A 19,693-nucleotide genomic window follows, 5' to 3' on the forward strand; every position below is an offset into this window, starting at 1 on the left:
GGGTGTCCTACCTTCGATGGGACGGACTACCCCTACTGGAAGAATAAGATGTGCATGCATCTTGAGGCAATTGACAACAATCTCTCGTACGTTGTGGAGAATGGTTTTCCCTCTATCACTCCAACCATCAACGCTGCTGATGTGAAGAGATTCAAGCAACTCGACTCTCAAGCGAAGAATATCATATGTGGCCATCTGAGAAAAGGGCAGTATGGGAGAGTGAGTGCTTTGGAGACAGCTAAGCTTATCTGGGACAGGCTGTCCAAGGTCAATGAGGGAGTCTCAACACAGCGTGACTCTCGAGTTGACGTTCTTCGGAATCTCTTCAACCACTTCAAAAGACTCAACAATGAAAATGTTCAGCAAACCTTCGATCACCTCACTGACATCTCAAATGAGCTTCAAGCACTTGGTGCTGCTGATATCTCCAACCATGAGGTGGTGAAGAAATTGCTGAGATCGCTTGATTCCTCATTTGATACCTTGGCATTGATGATACAAGAATGTGGAGACTACAATTCACTTGATCCCGTTGATATACTCGAGAGACTAAACACTCATGAGCTCCAGCTTGCTGAGAAGAGAGATGTCTATGGACCAAGTTATGGTAGATCACGGGCTCTAAAGGCCAAGGCAGTATCCGAATCTGATGGTGAAGATTCTGACAGCACCCTTAGTGACCCTGAAGAACTGAGCCAGGAGCTAGCAATGCTTGTGAGGAAGTTCCAAAAGTTTTCAAGACGTGGTCATTTTGGTAAATCCTCAAGAGGTGGTGACTTGAGATCAGATTCCTCATCCCACGATTACAAGAAGAGACTCTGCCATAAATGCAAAAAACCTGGACACTACATTCAAGATTGTCCTTAGTGGGAAAAGGAATCGAAGAAGAAGAAGTACAAGGATTACAGTCCTGATGATTCAAAGAAGAAGAAGAAATCTTCAAAGTCCTCATCATCAAGACCCTCAAGGTCCTCATCTCACAAGAAGAGCAGCTCCAAGAAGGCTCAAGCATTCATTGGTAAGAAAATGGATTCTGAGGCTGAATCTGAGGAAAATGAGGAAGAGGAGGAATCTGAGGAGTCAGACTCTGGTGTGGTGAGCCTAGCCCTTGCTACCGCATTCGTCAGAAAGTCCATCTTCAACTCTGAAGAAAAGGACCTCCCCAACTCTACTGATGACGGCGATGAGGACTATGCTCCCACCTATTGCTTCATGGCAAAAGGCTCAAAGGTACTCAAATATCCTTCATCTGAATCTAGTGAGGATGAATCTGATGAAAACCTCAACCCAGCTATTCTAAATTTGCTGTGAAACTGCAAAAGGCTCTTGAAAAGGTCCAAAATATGCTAGATAAAAGCGATGTTATGTTGGGCGAAGAAATGGATCGCACTAAAATCTTTACTGAAAATCTTCAGAGACTTCAGTCCAAGTTTGACAATCTTCAAGCTCATCATAACACTCTCTTATCTGATCATGAGAAGCTTTCTTATGAATTTCTTCAAAGAAAGCAAGATCTTGAGAAGCTAAGAGTGAGTTATGAAGATCTTTAGAAGGAGTGTGATTCATTACTTGCTCAACAGATCAGCGCTACTCAATATGAATTTGTTCCTCCATGTTTGAAGTGCATTGAACGCGAAACTGCTAATTCTTCACCTGAATGCTCAAATACTTCCATTGCTGCAAATTCTTCAACTGCCTCTGCTATCACTAATTCCTCATCTGAGGACATTGCTAGTATCACTGATGATGCAGTATTGAAAGAATTGTATATGATAGGCATCTACAAAAGCCTCAAAGGACATCAGGCTCTTTGTGACGTGCTTAAAAAGCAGATCCTCAACAGGAACCCTAGGAAAGAGGGTATTGCTTTTGAGAGGAAAATCAATGCTGATGGGACCTACTGGAAACCTGAGCAGTATCCCAAAACCTCATGGGTTGCTGCAAAAGGACCTTCAGTGGATCCATCTACTTTATCTGGCTTTACATGTGAATCTTCGTATTCTTATGATGAGTCAATTGACTCTAACTATAAACTGTTCAAAAATCAGAATGGTGAAGTATTTGCTAGATATGTTGGCACTAGCTGCAGGAATGGTCCTCCTATGAAGAAAATTTGGGTTCCCAAAAGGTGCCTTGAAAATCTTCAAGTGAATGTCATCATGACACCACCTGCGAAGAATAGGAACCCCAGATCAAGTTCTTCATATGGACCAAATTCTTCATATGGATCCAAGTCATCATACAGACCAAACTCCTCTCATGGATCAAATTCCTCAAAAGGATCAAAGTCCTCATATGAACATCATCATGCTAACCCGTTTGTTTCGCAGGGAAGATCTAAGGATTATGGATATGTGCATTATTCTTCAAATCATTATGTCCATAAGTCCTTGAAGAATTTCTCTGCTTACTCTTATGCTTATCCTAACCCCTCTTATGTGAAACAAAGTGGATTGGCGTCTATTCCACCTTTCTCTTATGGAGCTCGCAGAATGATGAACTCTTTGCCACCCCTTCAGATGTGGGTGGTGAAGAAAAAGAACTAATCTCTTATGCAAGGTCAGGTCTCCAGGCAAACTTAATCGTCTAAAGAATTTGCTAGAGACCTGAATATGCTTGAAAGGACACAAGCTAATCATGAAGAAATGAATTTTCATTTCTCACGTCCTCATACTGCTTTACCTATCTTATTGCTTGATGAAATTGATACCATATTCTTCACTGCTGAAGTATATGAGTTTGTAAGTTGTACTAATTCATCTACAGGATGATCAACCCAAAGCCACTGAGTGGGACCTCGATAGTGGATGTACAAATCACATGACTGGTGACAGGAGCTTATTGATGGAATCTGCTTTATCTCCATCACCTCCGAAGCATATCACCTACGCTGACAAAGGCAAAAGCAAGGTATTGGGTCTAGGTAAGGTTGCAATCTCGAGTCCTTAGGGTTCAACCTCATGTATGTCTCAATGCTTTGTGATCTTGATATGGTTGTTGTTGTTGTGGCATATCTCTCTCGAGGTAGTTTTGGTGATTGATGACAACATGTTTGCAGACTAATCATGTGCTTTGAGTAGTTCACAGATTCATCCTTGGCACAAGACCTTTTCTTCCCTTCGGAGTGTCATTCAAGATAGTGTAGCTCCTTCGTTTCTCTTTCGTGGACTAGTTGCATAGAGGGCACTGTCGGTGTCAAAACCGGTGGATCTCGGGTAGGGGGTCCCGAACTGTGCGTCTAGGATCGATGGGTAACAGGAGACAGGGGACACGATGTTTTTACCCAGGTTTAGGCCCTCTCGATGGAGGTAAAACCCTACTCCTGCTTGATTAATATTGATGATATGGGTAGTACAAGAGTAGATCTACCACGAGATCAGAGAGGCTAAACCCTAGAAGCTAGCCTATGGTATGATTGTTGTGTATATATATTGTATCTTGTATCGACTAGCCTGGCCTCGGTTTATATAATGCACCGGAGGCCTAGGATAACAAGAGTCCTAGCCGAATACGCCGGTGGGGAGAAGTCCTTGTCTTGATCGCCAAGTCTTGTGGAATTTTCCTTGTATGCGATAGCCGTCCGAACTGGCCCATGAGTATACGGCCACGGGGGTCCTCGGCCCAATCTAATAGATCGGGAGACGATGTGGTGAGTACCCCCTAGTCTAGGACAACGTCAGTAGCCCCCTGAACCGGTCTTCAAGTTAGGGACGCTCCTCGATTCTTCCGAACTGTTCTTCATCTTCGGTTGCCGGTCTTGAAAACTGGTTCAACAAATCTTCTTTATCTTCGATCTTGAGGATCGCCGAAATGCATTCGACGAGTTTACACGTCGGGTATCCGAGGAGCCCCTTTAAGTTTCCGGCCTTTATCAATGCCTTGTTTATTTTTATGCCACACCTCGGGTTTGAAGTTGTTCCCGGGAGGCAGTGTCCTCTTGCATCCGAGCTCCAACGCCGGACTGCATTCGAGGTATCTTTTGCAGCCGAGCACCAACGCCAGACCGCTTCCCAGCTCTAGCGCCGGAATGTATCCGAGCTCCAACGCTAGACTATGTATCCGAGATCTAATGCCGGACTGTATATCCGAGCTCCAACGCCGAAATATATCCGAGCTCCAACGCCGAACTGTGTCCAGGATCCAATGCCGGACTATATCCGAGGTGTCATATCACCTTGGTTCAAAAAAGTTGAAGGAGTTTAGCTGAGCTTAATGCCGGAAATGCCCTCTATGGAGCCAGCCACTAGCGCCCCAGCTTTATGCCGGACTGCTTCCGAGGTGGTGCACCACCCCGACTATGGGCCGATTTTTTGTCAATATTTTTTATTGGTGCAATTTATTCTCTGTCAGATATATAGCCAGTAGCCCTCAAGGTGTGTATCAGTCTAAAACCCGAGATGCACATGAAGGATCACATAAGACCGCTGATCCCAGTAGCCGCTGAGACTCAGGTTGATTTGCAAAATCGGCCTGAGGATCAAGTCCTAGCTCGGCAGAATACTTCGGGACACAAAAGCGGCGTGCTCAGTCCTCAAGACTCAGGTTGGGTGCGGCCGACCAACCTGAGGATCAAAATCTCCCCGGAAACTATATTGCACATAAAATTTTCTGCATTGGACAAGCAATGTAGTAGCCCCTGAGACACTAGTCGGGTGGCAACACCAGATCAGGGGATCGATGTGCCTCTTTAATATTTGTAAATAATAAGCCCGAAGCCCAGTAGCCCCCGAGCCTTAATGCGGGCACGGGTGGCCGAATTAAGGATCAATATCCATAGTAAAATCAAAAATCATGTGTAATGACTCTATGTATCCAAGTACTTTACGTCATTAATGCTCGGATCCGCATTGTACAAAACTTTGTTGACCGACCATCGGCTTCCACCTCCTTGGCCAGTAGCCGAGGAGTGTTTGTCCTACTTTATAAAGCCTTTATGAGGGCAAATATTTACGACAAACAAGGCAATCTGGCCACATGGTTTTATAAACAAAGGTACGCAGAGAGATATGTTATATTACTGTTTAACAGAAGAAATGTATTCCAAAGAAAATAGTCCCGCTATCGGTTCCTTTCTTTGGGTTGTCATGCTAAGCATGATCATGAAACCTCAGCTCGAATGTAAGAGCAAAATATCGAGGATTTAGTTTGGGAGTCCAGTTAATAGCCCCCCGTAGTGTTTGGCGACAGTCGAGGTCAAGCCGTAAACACTTCAGCCAATGTTATGAATGGCCCGTCATAGTCATCGGATCGCTGACCAGTTTACGCTTATTGTGACAGTCAGTTTTCTGCTTTCTCCACTAAGGTGCTTAACCATGTGAGCTGGAAGCACAATCGCAGTGGTTCTCCCTTTGCACGCCTTGCCGAACAAAACGGACCGTAGGAAGCAAGTGCAGGAGCCGGGCAACCCAACTATTGACCGAAGACACAATTCGAAACCGATGCATATATAGCAATATCTGAGAATGTTTTTGCCAAATCCCTAAAGGTGTCCGGCGTTGCACTGCGAGACTAATGCTGGAAAAGCACAAATAGTTTAAAAGTGCCAAAAAGCTTGGAAAACCAAGAAACGTCAGTGAAAACAGACGTCCGAACAAGATCAAGTGTTCGGTGCCAATCCAAAAATTGGTCTTAGAAAAAAGAAGTGCTTCTATCGTCCTTTAACATGACACATCCTATCTCAAGACTTCGAGCGGGTCAGCCTACAGCTTCAACCTCCTATCTCGAGGGCGGAGTACTTCTCATCAGGCCAGTTTAGCAAACTAAACTCTAGCGGCTTTGAGAGAGAAATTAGGCTCCCCGGCTAGTGACCGCACACTCGTGTCGAAAAAGGAGTGATAAATAATAATAAAACTTTGCAACGACTAAGAAGAAGAACACTTATTATAAAACGGCTCAAATAAACTTAAGAGCCACCAAGTGACTTGGGTGGAAGAATGATTGCATGTACCGAAGTACTTATATCATATCTATGTTCAACCGAACTTTAAACGCGTCTTAACCGACCGTCAGCTTCTCCCTCTTCGGTCAAGGACCGAAAAGTGTTATGTACTCCATCGGTCGAGAATATCGACGGTGTTTCCAATAACCAGGCAATCAGGCCACAAGGCTGTAACAGACAAAGCGCGCTCAGGGAACTTATGCTATATTACTGCGAAGAGTAAGAAGCATCTTCGAAGAAAATAGTACCCCCACCGATACCTTTCTTCGGTGCTCATTGTTATTATGAGACTTGTGCAATAGATTTTTTGTACTCATGAGTTCCGTTGTGTGCCGACCATCATTGAATAACTATGAGAGCGGTAGCTTTCGGCTTCACCTAGTCTGAGGTCCGGCTCAGGTGACCCGATCGTGACAATCGTAGAGGTGCTCCCTTTACTCCCTAGCCGAACAATCGGGAACGTAGGGGTAAACACAGGAGCGAGGCAACCCAGCTTGCAAATCGCTTAAGTCAATGTGGTGCATATTGTGGCGTAATACACGAACAAGGAACGAAGCCGTACAAGTATAATTATATGCAACAGGAAAAGCTTCATAAAGGAAGCCCCCAAGTAAACGGGGTATTTGAATTTATGCGTCACAAACAAAGTTTGGACAAGGAAATTTTTTAGAAGCAACTTTTTTTTCTAAAAAAGTATAACGCTTGGTCGAACCGAACACAAGTTAAAAATTTAAAACTCTGAGCATGAAGACAACTTAGCTGGTTAATGTGTTCGGTATTGATGACGTGGTCCGAGCTTGATGCGGGACAAGGTTCCATCCCCCAAGCTGGTCCCGAGGTGGCGGAGCGAAGAGCTCGACATGCCGAAGTGGTGACATAGCACGGTCAATGCAGACTGGCGGAGTGACGCCGAAGTCCCCAGATCATTTTCCTGTGCACAAAAAATAGTGCCAACCGGAGATAATAGTAATAATGATAATTAAAAAAATGTTGCATAATAAATAATTTATGCAAAGTGAGTAATAAAAGAAATATGGCCTGGCGCCGAAGTCAATGTCGATGCAGGGCATCGGCGTGATGCGGTAAGGGCGTGGCAAAGCCTGAATTCACAGGTTAGTCCGAGTTCCGGATGCAGCATTCGCCGGACTATGTACGGAGACTGACCGGACCACCATGCGACCGTCGTTAATGCGGCCACCATTTGATAGACCTGTGCGCATATGATGGACAAACCAGAGTAATAATTCCTTGGGAAAAATTGAACCCAAACAAGCAAAAAATACTAGGATTAATAGCACCTGGTTTATTTATTGTAGCAATCCGAAGGAAGGTGATTCCCAAAATTGGGACTCGATCCGCACACCCATTACCGGAGTAGGTTGATGAAGAGATGATGAAGCCCCCGGTCCAGCCGAGATGTCGAAGTAGGTCGACGTGATGGACACCGGCTCGGAGGAGCAATAGTGCGGCCCTGCCAATGCAGGTCGTGACATGGTCAATGCCGGCTTGATGAAGTGACCGTGCGGCGATGCCGGTGTGCCCGTTCCGTGTAACCCGTGGGGCGGCGATGTTGGTGATGATTTATTCTTTGCGATGCCGAACTGTTGTTCAGCTTGCCGAGGTGATGATCCGAAGAAGTTGAGCTCGGCTCAACAAAGTGACGATGTGTCTAGCGCAGGTTGGCAGCCGTGGAGCAACATTGCCGGACTGGTTTGACACCAGCATGATGTTGAAGATCATGTTCAAAAGATTTTTAGTGGGATGTGTTCGGGAATAAAACACAATACCCCATACAAAACTTCCTTATAAAAGGATGTCCGAAATCCCGTTCATAAAAAAGACGAACTCGGGTCGGATTCGTTTTCGCGCAAAAAACAGATCCGAAAAGTGATGCACTAATCGGAAGGTTCCCGGAGTTTGGACGGTCGGATCGAGCAGAAATTTGGAGGGCTGGTAGATATAGGAATTCCTCAGCCGATCAACGGATGGATCTTCCAAAGGACGTCCGAGCTAGAAGCTGTATACCACGCCCTAAACTCGTCCAGATTCCCGTCCAGATTTGACAGGGCTCCGGTATATCGCGGATTGCCAGAGATTCCTCCATCGGAACTTGACAAAATTTTCCAGGGTTGTTGTAGAACCAATTCCGCACAATTCCACCGAAGCAATCGTTAAGAAGACACTCGAGGAGGTGGTGGTGGCAGATACGAGTTCGCTGTCCAGAAAAACAGCACGGTCGCTTGAGGGCAATGTTGACGTTGAGCCCCCGAGCTCCATAGATGATTCCTCCGTGATCTTGATAGAGATCGGAGTTGATGTTTGATGAAGGCCCTCGTCCGAACATGGTGATCCGAACACGGGGCACAATTCTCGGTCGAACCAAGGTGACCAGTCGAGCTGGTGACGAAGATGCCGAAGTCACAGTTGATCTGCCGGCGAGCCATCGATCCTTTTGTTGATCACACAGTGGAGCCCTCAATGAAAGCACCAATGTCGGTGTCAAAACCGGCGGATCTCGGGTAGGGGGTCCCGAACTGTGCGTCTAGGATCGGTGGGTAATAGGAGACAGGGGACACGATGTTTTTACCCAGTTTCGGGCCCTCTCGATGGAGGTAAAACCCTACTCTTGCTTGATTAATATTGATGATATGGGTAGTACAAGAGTAGATCTACCACGAGATCAAGGAGGATAAACCCTAGAAGCTAGCCTATGGTATGATTGTTGTGTATATATTGTATCTTGTATCGACTAGCCTGGCCTCGGTTTATATAATGCACCGGAGGCCTAGGATAACAAGAGTCCTAGCCGAATACGCCGGTGGGGAGAAGTCCTTGTCTTGATCGCCAAGTCTTGTGGAATCTTCCTTGTATGCGGTAGCCGTCCGAACTGGCCCATGAGTATACGGCCACGGGGGTCCTCGGCCCAATCTAATAGATCGGGAGACGACGTGGTGAGTACCCCCTAGTCCAGGACACCGTCAGGCACCGTACTATCAAGAGGGGGTCCACTGGGGTATTGCTTGGGTGGAATCAACACGTACACATCAGCTTCTCACCCTCAGAGCTCTTCCACTTCATGGGAGAGGTCTCTTCTCTTTCTGTGTCTTGTCTGTGTTCCAGCGGTAGTACTGCGCAACCCAGCGATATTACCGTTGAGGAGTCACAAGCGGCAGTACCGCTCCGCAGCGGTAGTACCGCCGGTGACTCCATAGCAGTACTACCGCTGGCCTGCCTGGCACCACCGCCTCGTCCTCAGCCTCGATGGAGAGATCTTCTCTCTCTCTTCCATGTCCCAGCGGTAGTACCGCTGAAGGGTCACAAGCGGCAGTACCGCTCCGCAGCGGTAGTACCGCCGGTGACCCCGCAGTTGTACTACCGCTGGGCTGTCTGGCTCCTACCGCCTCAACTCGAGGGCTCTTTTTTCTCATGTCGGGTTTTGCGGCACTAATTGCGGAAGTAGAGGCGGTAGTACCGTTTCGGAGTGGTAGTACCATTTCGGAGCGGTAGTACCATTTCAGAGCGGTAGTACCGCCCTTACCACCGTGGTAGTACCGCGCTGGGTCCAGATCTCTGCTGCTCTTCTCTGCGCGGCAGTACCGCTAGCTGGAGCGGCAGTACCGCTGGCTCAGCGGTAGTACCGCCCCCCTTTAGCGGTACTACCGCCCTGTGCGGGGCTGGTTGGTGGGGCAATGGTTGGATTGTTGCCCCCACTATAAAAGGGGGTCCCCTTCTTCTCCTTTGACTTACCTATTCCCCCTCAAGCTCCATTAATGCTCAAGCTCCATTAATGCTCCAAGCTCTATTTTCACCCGATCTATCTCTCTAGCCAATCAAACTTGTTGATTTGCTTGGGAGTGGTTGAGAAGGCCCTGATCTACACTTCCACCAAGGGATTTTCGATTCCCCCACTCATCCCTAGAGTATCTTGTTACTCTTGGGTGTTTGAGCACCCTAGATGGTTGAGGTCACCACGGAGCCATAGTCCATTGTGGTGAAGCTTCGTGGTATTGTTGGAAGACTCCGATTAAGTTGTGGAGACTGCCCCAACCTTGTTTGTAAAGGTCCGGTTGCCGCCTTCAAGGGCACCAATAGTGGAATCATGACACCTCGCATTGTGTGAGGGCGTGAGGAGAATACGATGGCCCTAGTGGATTCTTGGGGAGCATTGTGCCTCCACACCGCTCTAACGGAGACGTACTTCCCCTCAAAAGGAAGGAACTTCGTTAACACATCCTCGTGTTCACCGAATCCACTCTTGGTTATCTCTTACCTTTACTTGTGCAAGCTCTTTAGTGTTACTTCTCTTGGTTGCTTGTATGCTTGTTGTTATTGCATCATATAGGTTGCTCACCTAGTTGCATATCTAGACAACCTACTTTGATGCAAAGTTTAATTTGGTAAAGAAAAGTTAAAAATTGGTAGTTGCCTATTCACCCCCCTCTAGTCAACCATATCGATCCTTTCAATTGGTATCAGAGCCTCGTCTTTTTTGAAGGACTTTACCGTCCAAAGAGTATGGTTGATACCGTAGACGGTGTGGAGGAACACTCCGGTGTGAATCCGACCTCGTCTACGGGCGATGGGGGAACCTCGGTCTCTCGTGAGGAGTTCAATGTGGCCTTGGAGACATTGAAAACCGAGGTTGAAAGCATATTTACTAAATTTCTTGAGGGGCTTAAACTATCCACCGCACCATTGAAAGTGGGTGACCCCATCGACAAGGTGACGGATGCTATCCCCGACAAGGGGGAAGCTAGTAGTGAAAAGGCTCCTTCTTCTAGTGGTAAAAATGGCACCGGCATCTTTGCTCATGTGGAACCACCACTTGTTTATGGTGGACCGGTTCCTTCTACTCATTTGAATCATGCCGGTCCTCCCCCTAAGATTGTGAAAAATGAGGACTTTTATTCTTGGGTTTACCGCTTTAAACGTCATTTACATCATGTGAACACTAACCTTTGGAGAATCATTGAAGAAGGTTTCTATCCGCATGATCCAAGCAACTTCACTCCTCGAGAAGACGCAGATAATCAATTCAATGAGAATGCTCTCTTCATCATTCAAGATGCAATCCCACCCGAAGACCTACCTCATCTTCGGCCCTTCGCCTTGGCCAAAGACGCATGGATTTTTGTTGTCTCCCTCTACCGGGGAAGCACAAGCATTCAACGCTCCAACTATGAAGTGGTGCAAGATGAGGCCGATGAGTTTGCAATGAAAGAAGATGAAGAACCTCGTGAGCTTTATCGGAGGGTAACCAAACTCGCGATCTCACTCCGAGATCACGGGAGCAAGGACACGGATGACAATTGGATCAAGCGCAAATTCCTCAAGGCAATGATGCCCTACCACAAGGCCATGTCCTTCGTCATTCGTCAAAGACCGGACTTCCACACTTTGACCTCAAGCGAAGTGTTGGATGAGTTCGTGGCCATGAACATTTTGGACAAGACCGCCGACAATGCGGTGTTCATTCTCAAAGGGCAAAGAAGCCCAACCTTGCATTGAAGGCCAAGCTCTCCGTTGAAGAAGAAGAAGAGGAAGAAGAGGAGAGCAACCCCGAGGATACGAAGTATGCATATCATGAACACATGGCACTCGCTTCAAGGCAATTTTGGAGCAAGAAAAACTCGAGGCCAAACTTTAACAAGAACAACTCAAGTGGCATGAAGAGCAAGCAACATGTAAGGACTTGCTACAATTGTGGCAACGTGAGTCATTTTGTTGCGGAGTGCCCATATGAGAAGAGGGAAGACAATGCCGGCAAGCTCATCCTAAAGGACAAGGCCAAGTCGTTCCCCAACAAGAGCAACTTCACCAAGAAGACTCCTCCCAAGGCATTGGTGGTACAACAAGAGTACAATGAGGATGATGACGATGATGAAGGTGATGAGTCGGTTGCCATGGCCTCCATTGCCATTGCGACGACTCCACGGGTGTCCCTCTTTGACTCACCCAATGAGAGCATCACCGCCAAATGCCTCATGGCTAAACCCACCAACAAGGTAACCCCCAACATCAAAACTACCATCATTAATCATCCTTCTCCGACGGATAGCATTAATTAACTTGAGGGAGCGAATGTGGAGACAAATGAGTTTGAGGCCTTTATGGGCAAACTTAAGGGAAAATCCAAGAAGCACTTTGTTGCTCTCTTGGAACAACTTGGTGAAGCCAATGACATGATCGAGGCTCACGAAGACACCATCACTAAGATGGAAGAGCATAGTCATGACTATGCCGATGAGATTTCGGATCTTTCCAATGCTCTTGCGGAAGAGCGTGGTCTTCGTTTGGCTCTTGAGGAGTCACACAACGTTGATCATGCTAAGTTAAAGAAAGATTATGATCGTGTCCTCATTGTTTCTCATGTGCTAAACTCCGAGAAGGCTGAACTTGAGGTTGATCTTGCTAGACTCAAAGAGGAGTTTGATCTACTTGACAAGGCTCACAAGGTCTTGAAGGGTGCTCATGCTAGCCTCAAAGAGTCTCATGATCAACTTCAAGTAAAGCTAACCAAGGAAAAAGCCACTTTTCCTCGTATGATGTTAATTGATAATGCAAATGCTACTAACCCGTGTTGTGAGCATGTGCATCTCGTTGAGGAGAACGCTAAGCTAAAGGGGCAACTTGAGAGAGGTCTTGCGACTTTCATACAAGGCAAGAAGAACCTCAACGACCTCTTGATCAACCAAAAGGGAGTTGTGGCCAAGGAAGGGGTTGGGTACGTGCCCGACTCCAAGAACAAGAAGAAGAATGACAAGACCAAACGACCTCCTCCTCTCATGCAAACCTTTGTGAAGGAGGGAGAGAGTGCCTCCGAGGAGAAGAAGAAGAACAATGAGAAGGGTGGCATTGTCAAAAAGGGCAATTCCACTCCTCGCATCAAAGCCGGCGACTTTAATCCTTCATATGTGTTATGCCGTGCTAGTGATGGGCATGTCTATGCCAAATTCATTGGTTCTCCTCATGAATACATTGAGTGGTCTATTTGGGTTCCAAAGACCCTTGTTACTAACATCAAAGGACCCATTACAAAATGGGTACCTAAAACCAAGCATTAATCTCTTGTAGGTGTTTGCTTATCATGGTTGCTCAATAGCGGAGCTACAAATCATATGACCGGAAGCAAGGACTTGGTGGTGGATGTGCATAAGATTCCATCTATGCTCACCAATGTCGAGTGGGGTGAAGCCTCATCCTCTAAGGTATTGGGACTTGGCAAGGTGGTCATCTCTCATGATCTCACGATCGAGAAGGTCATGCTTATTGAGTCCCTTGCATACAATTTACTTTCCGTTCGTCAACTTGCAATCATGGGCTTTGCCACTTTCTTTGATGTCGATACCGTGGCCCTCTTGTAAAGAAAGACTCTTAAAGTAGGCTTTGTTGGGCATGTCGAGAACGGTCTATATGTGATTAACTTTTTGGAGCGACCCACTAAGACCGCGACATGCCTAATGGCTAAAGTTGATGTGGGATGGCTTTGGCATCGCCGTCTAGCCCATGTCAATATGAGATCTTTGCAAAGTCTTCTCAAGGGGGACCATGCCCGTGGACTAACGAATGTTAGTTTTGCTAAAGATCGTGCTTGCAGTGCTTGTATCAAAGGAAAGCTACATGAGAAGGCTCAACCTCCCACGACTATCATTTATTCAAAGAGGCCTTTGGAGCTCCTTCACATGGATCTTTTTGGGCCTCCATCCTTCATAGTCTTGGAGGTAGGAAGTATTGCTTGGTGATTGTGGATGACTACTCAAGATACACGTGGGTGTATTTCTTCAAGAGGAAGAGCGAGACTCAACAAACCGTCATTGACTTTGCAAATGAAGCACAACATCAACACAATGCAAAGATCTTGACAATAAGAAGTGACAACGGCACCGAGTTCAAGAACTACACCTTGGATGAGTTTCTTAGTGATGAGGGGATCAAGCATCAATATTCCGCACCTTACACCCCTCAACAAAATGGTGTAGCAGAGAGGAAGAACCGGACGTTGATGGATGCGGCAAGGACCATGATGGCAGAGTTCAAGTCTCTGTACAACTTTTGGGCCGAAGCCATCAACACTGCGTGTCATGCATCCAATCGGCTCTACCTTCGCAAGGGCTTGAACAAGACTCCATATGAGATACTCACCGGTAACAAGCCCAACCTCAAGTACTTTCGGGTGTTCGGGTGTAAGTGTTTCATTCTCAAGAAAGGTGTTCGGTTGTCTAAATTTGAGGCTAGAGCTTATGAGGGCATATTTGTTGGTTATGCTACAAACTCTCATGCTTACCGTGTCCTCAATAAATCCACGGGACTTATTGAGGAGACATGTAACGTGGAGTTTGATGAGAATAATGGCTCCCAAGTGGAGCAAAGTGGCACTTGTGATGTAGGTGATGAAATTCCTCCTCAAGTCATAAGAAGAATGGGTGTTGGTTTTATCCTACCCATTGTGGAACCCCTTGTGGCCGAAGGAGAAGGACAATGCTCCACTCAAGTGGAGCCATCACGAACCCAAGGCCCACACGCTTCCGAAGAACAACATGAAGACCCTCGTCCTCAAGAACATGACCAAGGGCAAGATCATGCTCAAGACAGTGTTGACACATCAAGTGATGCCCAAGGTCAAGTTCTCTCCTCTGAGCAAGTTCAAGAACAAGAACAAGCTCAAGACGACGCTCAAGATAATCAAGTGATCACTTCTCGTCTCACCCCCGAGGAGGATTTGGAGCGTCGTGCCACCAAGGTTGCTTCCAAGCTCTCCACCAAGGATCATCTCATGACGAATGTACTTGGAAGCTTAAGAAAGGGGGTAAGCACTCATAGCCAATTAGCAAACTATTGTGAGCATCACGCGTTTGTCTCTTGTGTCGAACCCCACAAGGTCTATGAGGCGCTAGAAGATCCGGATTGGCTCAATGCCATGCATGAAGAACTCAACAACTTCGAGTGCAACAAAGTGTGGAGATTGGTGCCAAGACCGACGGGGAACCACAATGTCATTGGAACCAAGTGGATATTTAAGAACAAGCAAGATGCCCATGGGATTATCATTCGCAACAAGGCTCGTTTAGTAGCGCAAGGCTACTCCCAAGTCAAGGGTATCGACTACGGTGAAACCTTTGCTCCCGTTGCTCGTCTTGAATCCATTCGCATGTTGATTGCATATGCTTCTCATCATAACTTTAAGTTACAACAAATGGATCTGAAGAGTGCTTTTCTTAATGGTCATATTAATGAATTGGTTTACGTCAAGCAACCCCCCAGGTTCGAGGATCCCTACTTTCCCGATCATGTGTATCAACTCGATAAGGCACTCTATGGCCTTAAACAAGCCCCACGTGCGTGGTATGACCACTTTACCGAGTTGTTACAAGACCGTGGTTTTGAAGTTGGGCTAATCGACCCCACTCTTTTTACTAAGAAGGTCAAAGGGGAGTTGTTTGTGTGCCAATTATATGTTGATGATATTATCTTTGGTTCACCTAACAAAGCTTTCAATGAGGAATTTGCCGCTCTCATGACCTCAAAGTTCGAGATGTCTTCCATGGGAGAGTTGAAGTTCTTTCTAGGGTTCGAAGTGAAGCAAAGAAGAGAAGGAACCTTCATCAACCAATCCAAATACACTCAAGACATGCTCAAGAGATTCAAGCTAAGTGACGTCAAGCCGGCTTCCACTCCAATGCCCACCAAGTGCCAACTTGACATAGATCCCAATGGTAAAGTGGTGGATCAAAAGGTATATCGCTCCATGATTGGATCCTTGCTTTACCTTTGTGCATCTAGACCGTATATCACGTTGAGTGTGGGAATTTGTGCATGGTTTCAAGCTGCACCTAAGGAAAGTCACTATGTGGCGGTCAAACGAATCTTTCGATATTTGGCTCATACCCCAAACTTTGGCTTATGGTACCCAAGAGGATCAAACTTCAAGCTTGTAGGGTACTCAGATTCCGATTGGGCGGGAGACAAAGTGGATAGGAAGTCCACTTCCGGAGGGTGCCAATTCCTTGGTTGCTCTTTGGTAAGTTGGTCTTCCAAAAAGCAAAGTTGTGTGTCTCTCTCGTCCACCGAGGCAGAGTATGTAGCAGCCGGTAGTTGTTGTGCACAACTCCTATGGATGAGGCAAACTTTAAAGGATTACGGTGTCACTTGTGAAAAAGTGCCTCTTTGGTGTGACAATGAAAGTGCCATCAAGATCTCTCTCAACCCGGTGCAACACTTCAAGACGAAGCATATTGAGATTCGGTATCACTTCATTCGGGATCACATTAGGCGAGGAGAGATCGAGCTCAACTATGTCAACACTCATGATAACCTTGCAGATATTTTCACGAAGCCCTTGGATGAAGCAAGATTTCGCGAGTTAAGGCATGAGCTAAATATCATTGATTTGAGAAATGTGGCTTGAACCCTTGCACACCCCACCACGCTCAATTTGTTGTCTAGTTTAGGTGTAGGCATGGACATAGGGGGAGTGTTGTTCTCTAAATGAACTCTTCCTCCCCCCACTATGCATAAATTGATCAAGTCTTTCACTTTAGCCATTGTTGATGGTACTTGTGTTTCAAAGACGAGTTTTGGTCATGGGCACAAGGTTCAAATCTTCGCGGCGCCGTACCTCTTGACTCAAACATAGGTGGCCTCGGCCACCGCCCTCTCTTGAAGAGGTGTGTCTTGGCCATTTGCTGGTGTGCTCTCTCTTCTTGCCTTTTTGTTTTTTTTGAGCTAGGCCTTGTTGTTTGGTTTCCGTGGCGTGCTGGGCGGTACTACCGCCCCCAGCGCGGTACTACCGCTGAGGGACGGGACCAAGGGGTTATATCGGGGCAGGGGGAGGTTTCTTCTCCCCCATACCCATTCACTTTGCCCCCTCGTTCCTCTTACTCTCTCTCCAGCCTCGCCACGCTGCGGGAGGGCTCCGGCGGATCTTCGTCTCCGGGGCATCCCTCTCCATTTCCTTCGGTGGAGTCGATCCCCACCTCGTTCTCTTGCCATGGATGCCGGTATTGCCCCCGTTCCTTCTCTCCCTTTGTCTTGTTTTCAGATCTTGCTTCTTAGGGGGAATGGTGGTTGCATCTCTAGATTTTTGGCTAAATCTAGGCTTGAGTAGGTTGGAGAAGGCAACTAGACTATCTAGATTAGAGTTTGGTAGGAAATTTTTTGAATTTGGTAGGCCGGTAGTGCCGGATCTGACCACGGTAGTAGGAAACCGCTGTTTCCCCGCCTCGAGCGGTACTACCGCTCTCGTTGGAGCGGTACTACCGCTTGACCTCGAGCGGTACTACCGCTCTCTTTGGAGCGGTACTACCACTTGGGCGGTACTGCCGCGGGCATGTCACGGTACTACCGCTGCCTGCCAAGTTCCATCATGTTCCTGCCTTACCTTGATCCTTTTGTTGTGTTTGTTGGCTTATGCTCGTTCTTTCTGGTTGTTTTGTGTGTTCTTGTGTTTGGCTCCAGGTGATGAACATCCTGAGCATCAAGCTCGCCGTATCAACCCCGGGCATGCAACGTCAAAACGCTACCGCACCTCTGAGCCAGCCGATGGTTCCTCTAGCACCCAACCGCCACCAGCAGGTGCATCTGCAAGTGTTCCTCCACCTCCTCAGCAGTCGAAGAGATCCGCCAACAAGCCAAAAGGAAAGACTATGACTGAGATGACTGCCAAGGAGTTTTGGGAAAGGCGCCGCCGCAATCCCTATGAGGTGGACCAAGATCCCACTTTGGTCAACTGCCCGTTCTGGAACCGATTTCAGTTTGCCATCTATTTTGATGTGATCAAGGCCAAGAAGAATCTCTATGTTGACGTTCGCTCCATTGACACTGATGGCATGGAGAAGGACCCTGAGTACTTTGGCGAAGCCCTTCAGATGTGCACTCAGCTGAACATTCTCAGGGTCATGCAGTTCAACAAGGATTTTGATGCATATTTGGTGGCTCAATTCTTTGCTACCATTCATCTTGGAACGGATGCCGACAGGACTCTGACTTGGATGACCAATGGCAAGTTGCTTTCCGTCAAGTGGAAGGCCTTCATGGAGTTACTTGATGTGGAGGATCACGGGCTTGAGACTTCAGTAGGTTTCCGCCCTCACCGCAATGCTACGTCCACTCACAAGCAAGCCCTTTGGCCCTACTGCACTGCGAAAGTTCACCCAGTGACTAAGAAGAAAACCTATGAGCTGTCTCCGTATCTAGACATTCTTCATCGTATCTTCCGTGAGACTCTCTTCCCTCGCATCGGGAATCTAGATATGGTCCAATCTTATCTCGTGGACATGCTTCTTTTCTGTCAGCATGACAAGGAAGCAAACACTGGAGAGAGCCTGGATATTTCTCATGTTATGTGGTCTAAACTTCTCTCTGCCATGTCTGAGCGCAAGTGCCCGATATATGGTCCATTCATCATGAGGCTCATTGAGAGGGCCTGGGCACAGATCTATCCCAGAGTGATGCTGGAAACTGGAGACTTGGTTTCCCATGAGATCAAGCGTTTGAGGAAGAAGGACAATTGGGTCACCCCAGCGCCTCAACCCGGGGGTCCATCTACTGCTGCTGCTGCCATGGAGACCGAGGGTGGGGTTGCCATTGATGATCACGAGGAGGACTTTGGGCCTTCTAGTGCAGAACCTTCGTGGGCGAAGAAGCTTAAACGCAAGATGAAGAAGCTTTTCTGCATGGAGTCTCATGGTCAGTACATGACTCATGTGGCGGAGAAGCATGCCAGGGTGCACCACAAGGAGCTCATGCGTCACCTGGGAGCGACAGTTGCCAGTGGTTCTGAGGGACAGATCACTGAAGAGGAGGAATGGATTCATCAGCATTGCCCTTGGACCGACTTCGACACCGAGCAGTTTTCGACCAACGACGGAGATGAAGACGATCACGCTGAGATGTGATGTTTGAGATCCTCAGCTTGCCATCACCTGGAGTCGTAGCGTCGCTCTTTGCCCTTTTTGGTGTCTCGCTGTCAAAGGGGGAGAGAGTGTAGGGATATGTGTTGTTGCCATGCTTCGAGTGTGTCTTTGTGTCGTCTTGTGTTTTCTTGTGTGTTCTCTCGGTGTCTTTGTTTGGTTTGGTTTGGTGCCTCTGAGACCTAAGTTCTAGACATATGGTGTGAGACATATGTTCCCTATCGCTACCTTATTACTTATGTCTATTCAGTACTGTAGTATATTATGAGTTGCATGCTTGTCTTGTTTTATACTCTTCTCTCATATATCATGTGCTTAGAATTGTTGGACTATAAAATATAGGGGGAGTGTTGATCCGGATGTGTGTGTCTTGCTTTCCTAATGCTCCTCTAACTAGGTGCACACATTCAGGGGGGAGCCCGTCTATATTTTGTAGTTCTTAGTTTTCTTACTTTTATATATTTTCCTTGTGCAAATCCCTAGGTGTCATCAATCCACCAAAAAGGGGGAGATTGTTGTGGCATATCTCTCTCGAGGTAGTTTTGGTGATTGATGACAACATGTTTGCGGACTAATCATGTGCTTTGAGTAGTTCAAAGATTCACCCTTGGCACGAGACGTTTTCTTCCCTTCGGAGTGTCATTCAAGATGGTGTAGCTCTTTCGTTTCTCTTTCGGTGGACTAGTTGCGTAGAGGGCACCGTACTATCAAGAGGGGGTCCGCTGGGGTATTGGTTGGGTGGAATCAACACGTACACATCAGCTTCTCACCCTCAGAGCTCTTCCACTTCATTGGAGAGATCTCTTCTCTTTCTGTGTGCTGTCTGGGTTCCAGCGGTAGTACCGCG

The sequence above is a fragment of the Triticum urartu genome, chromosome 2 (assembly GCF_003073215.2).
Source record: "Triticum urartu cultivar G1812 chromosome 2, Tu2.1, whole genome shotgun sequence".
Lineage (NCBI taxonomy): Eukaryota > Viridiplantae > Streptophyta > Magnoliopsida > Poales > Poaceae > Triticum > Triticum urartu.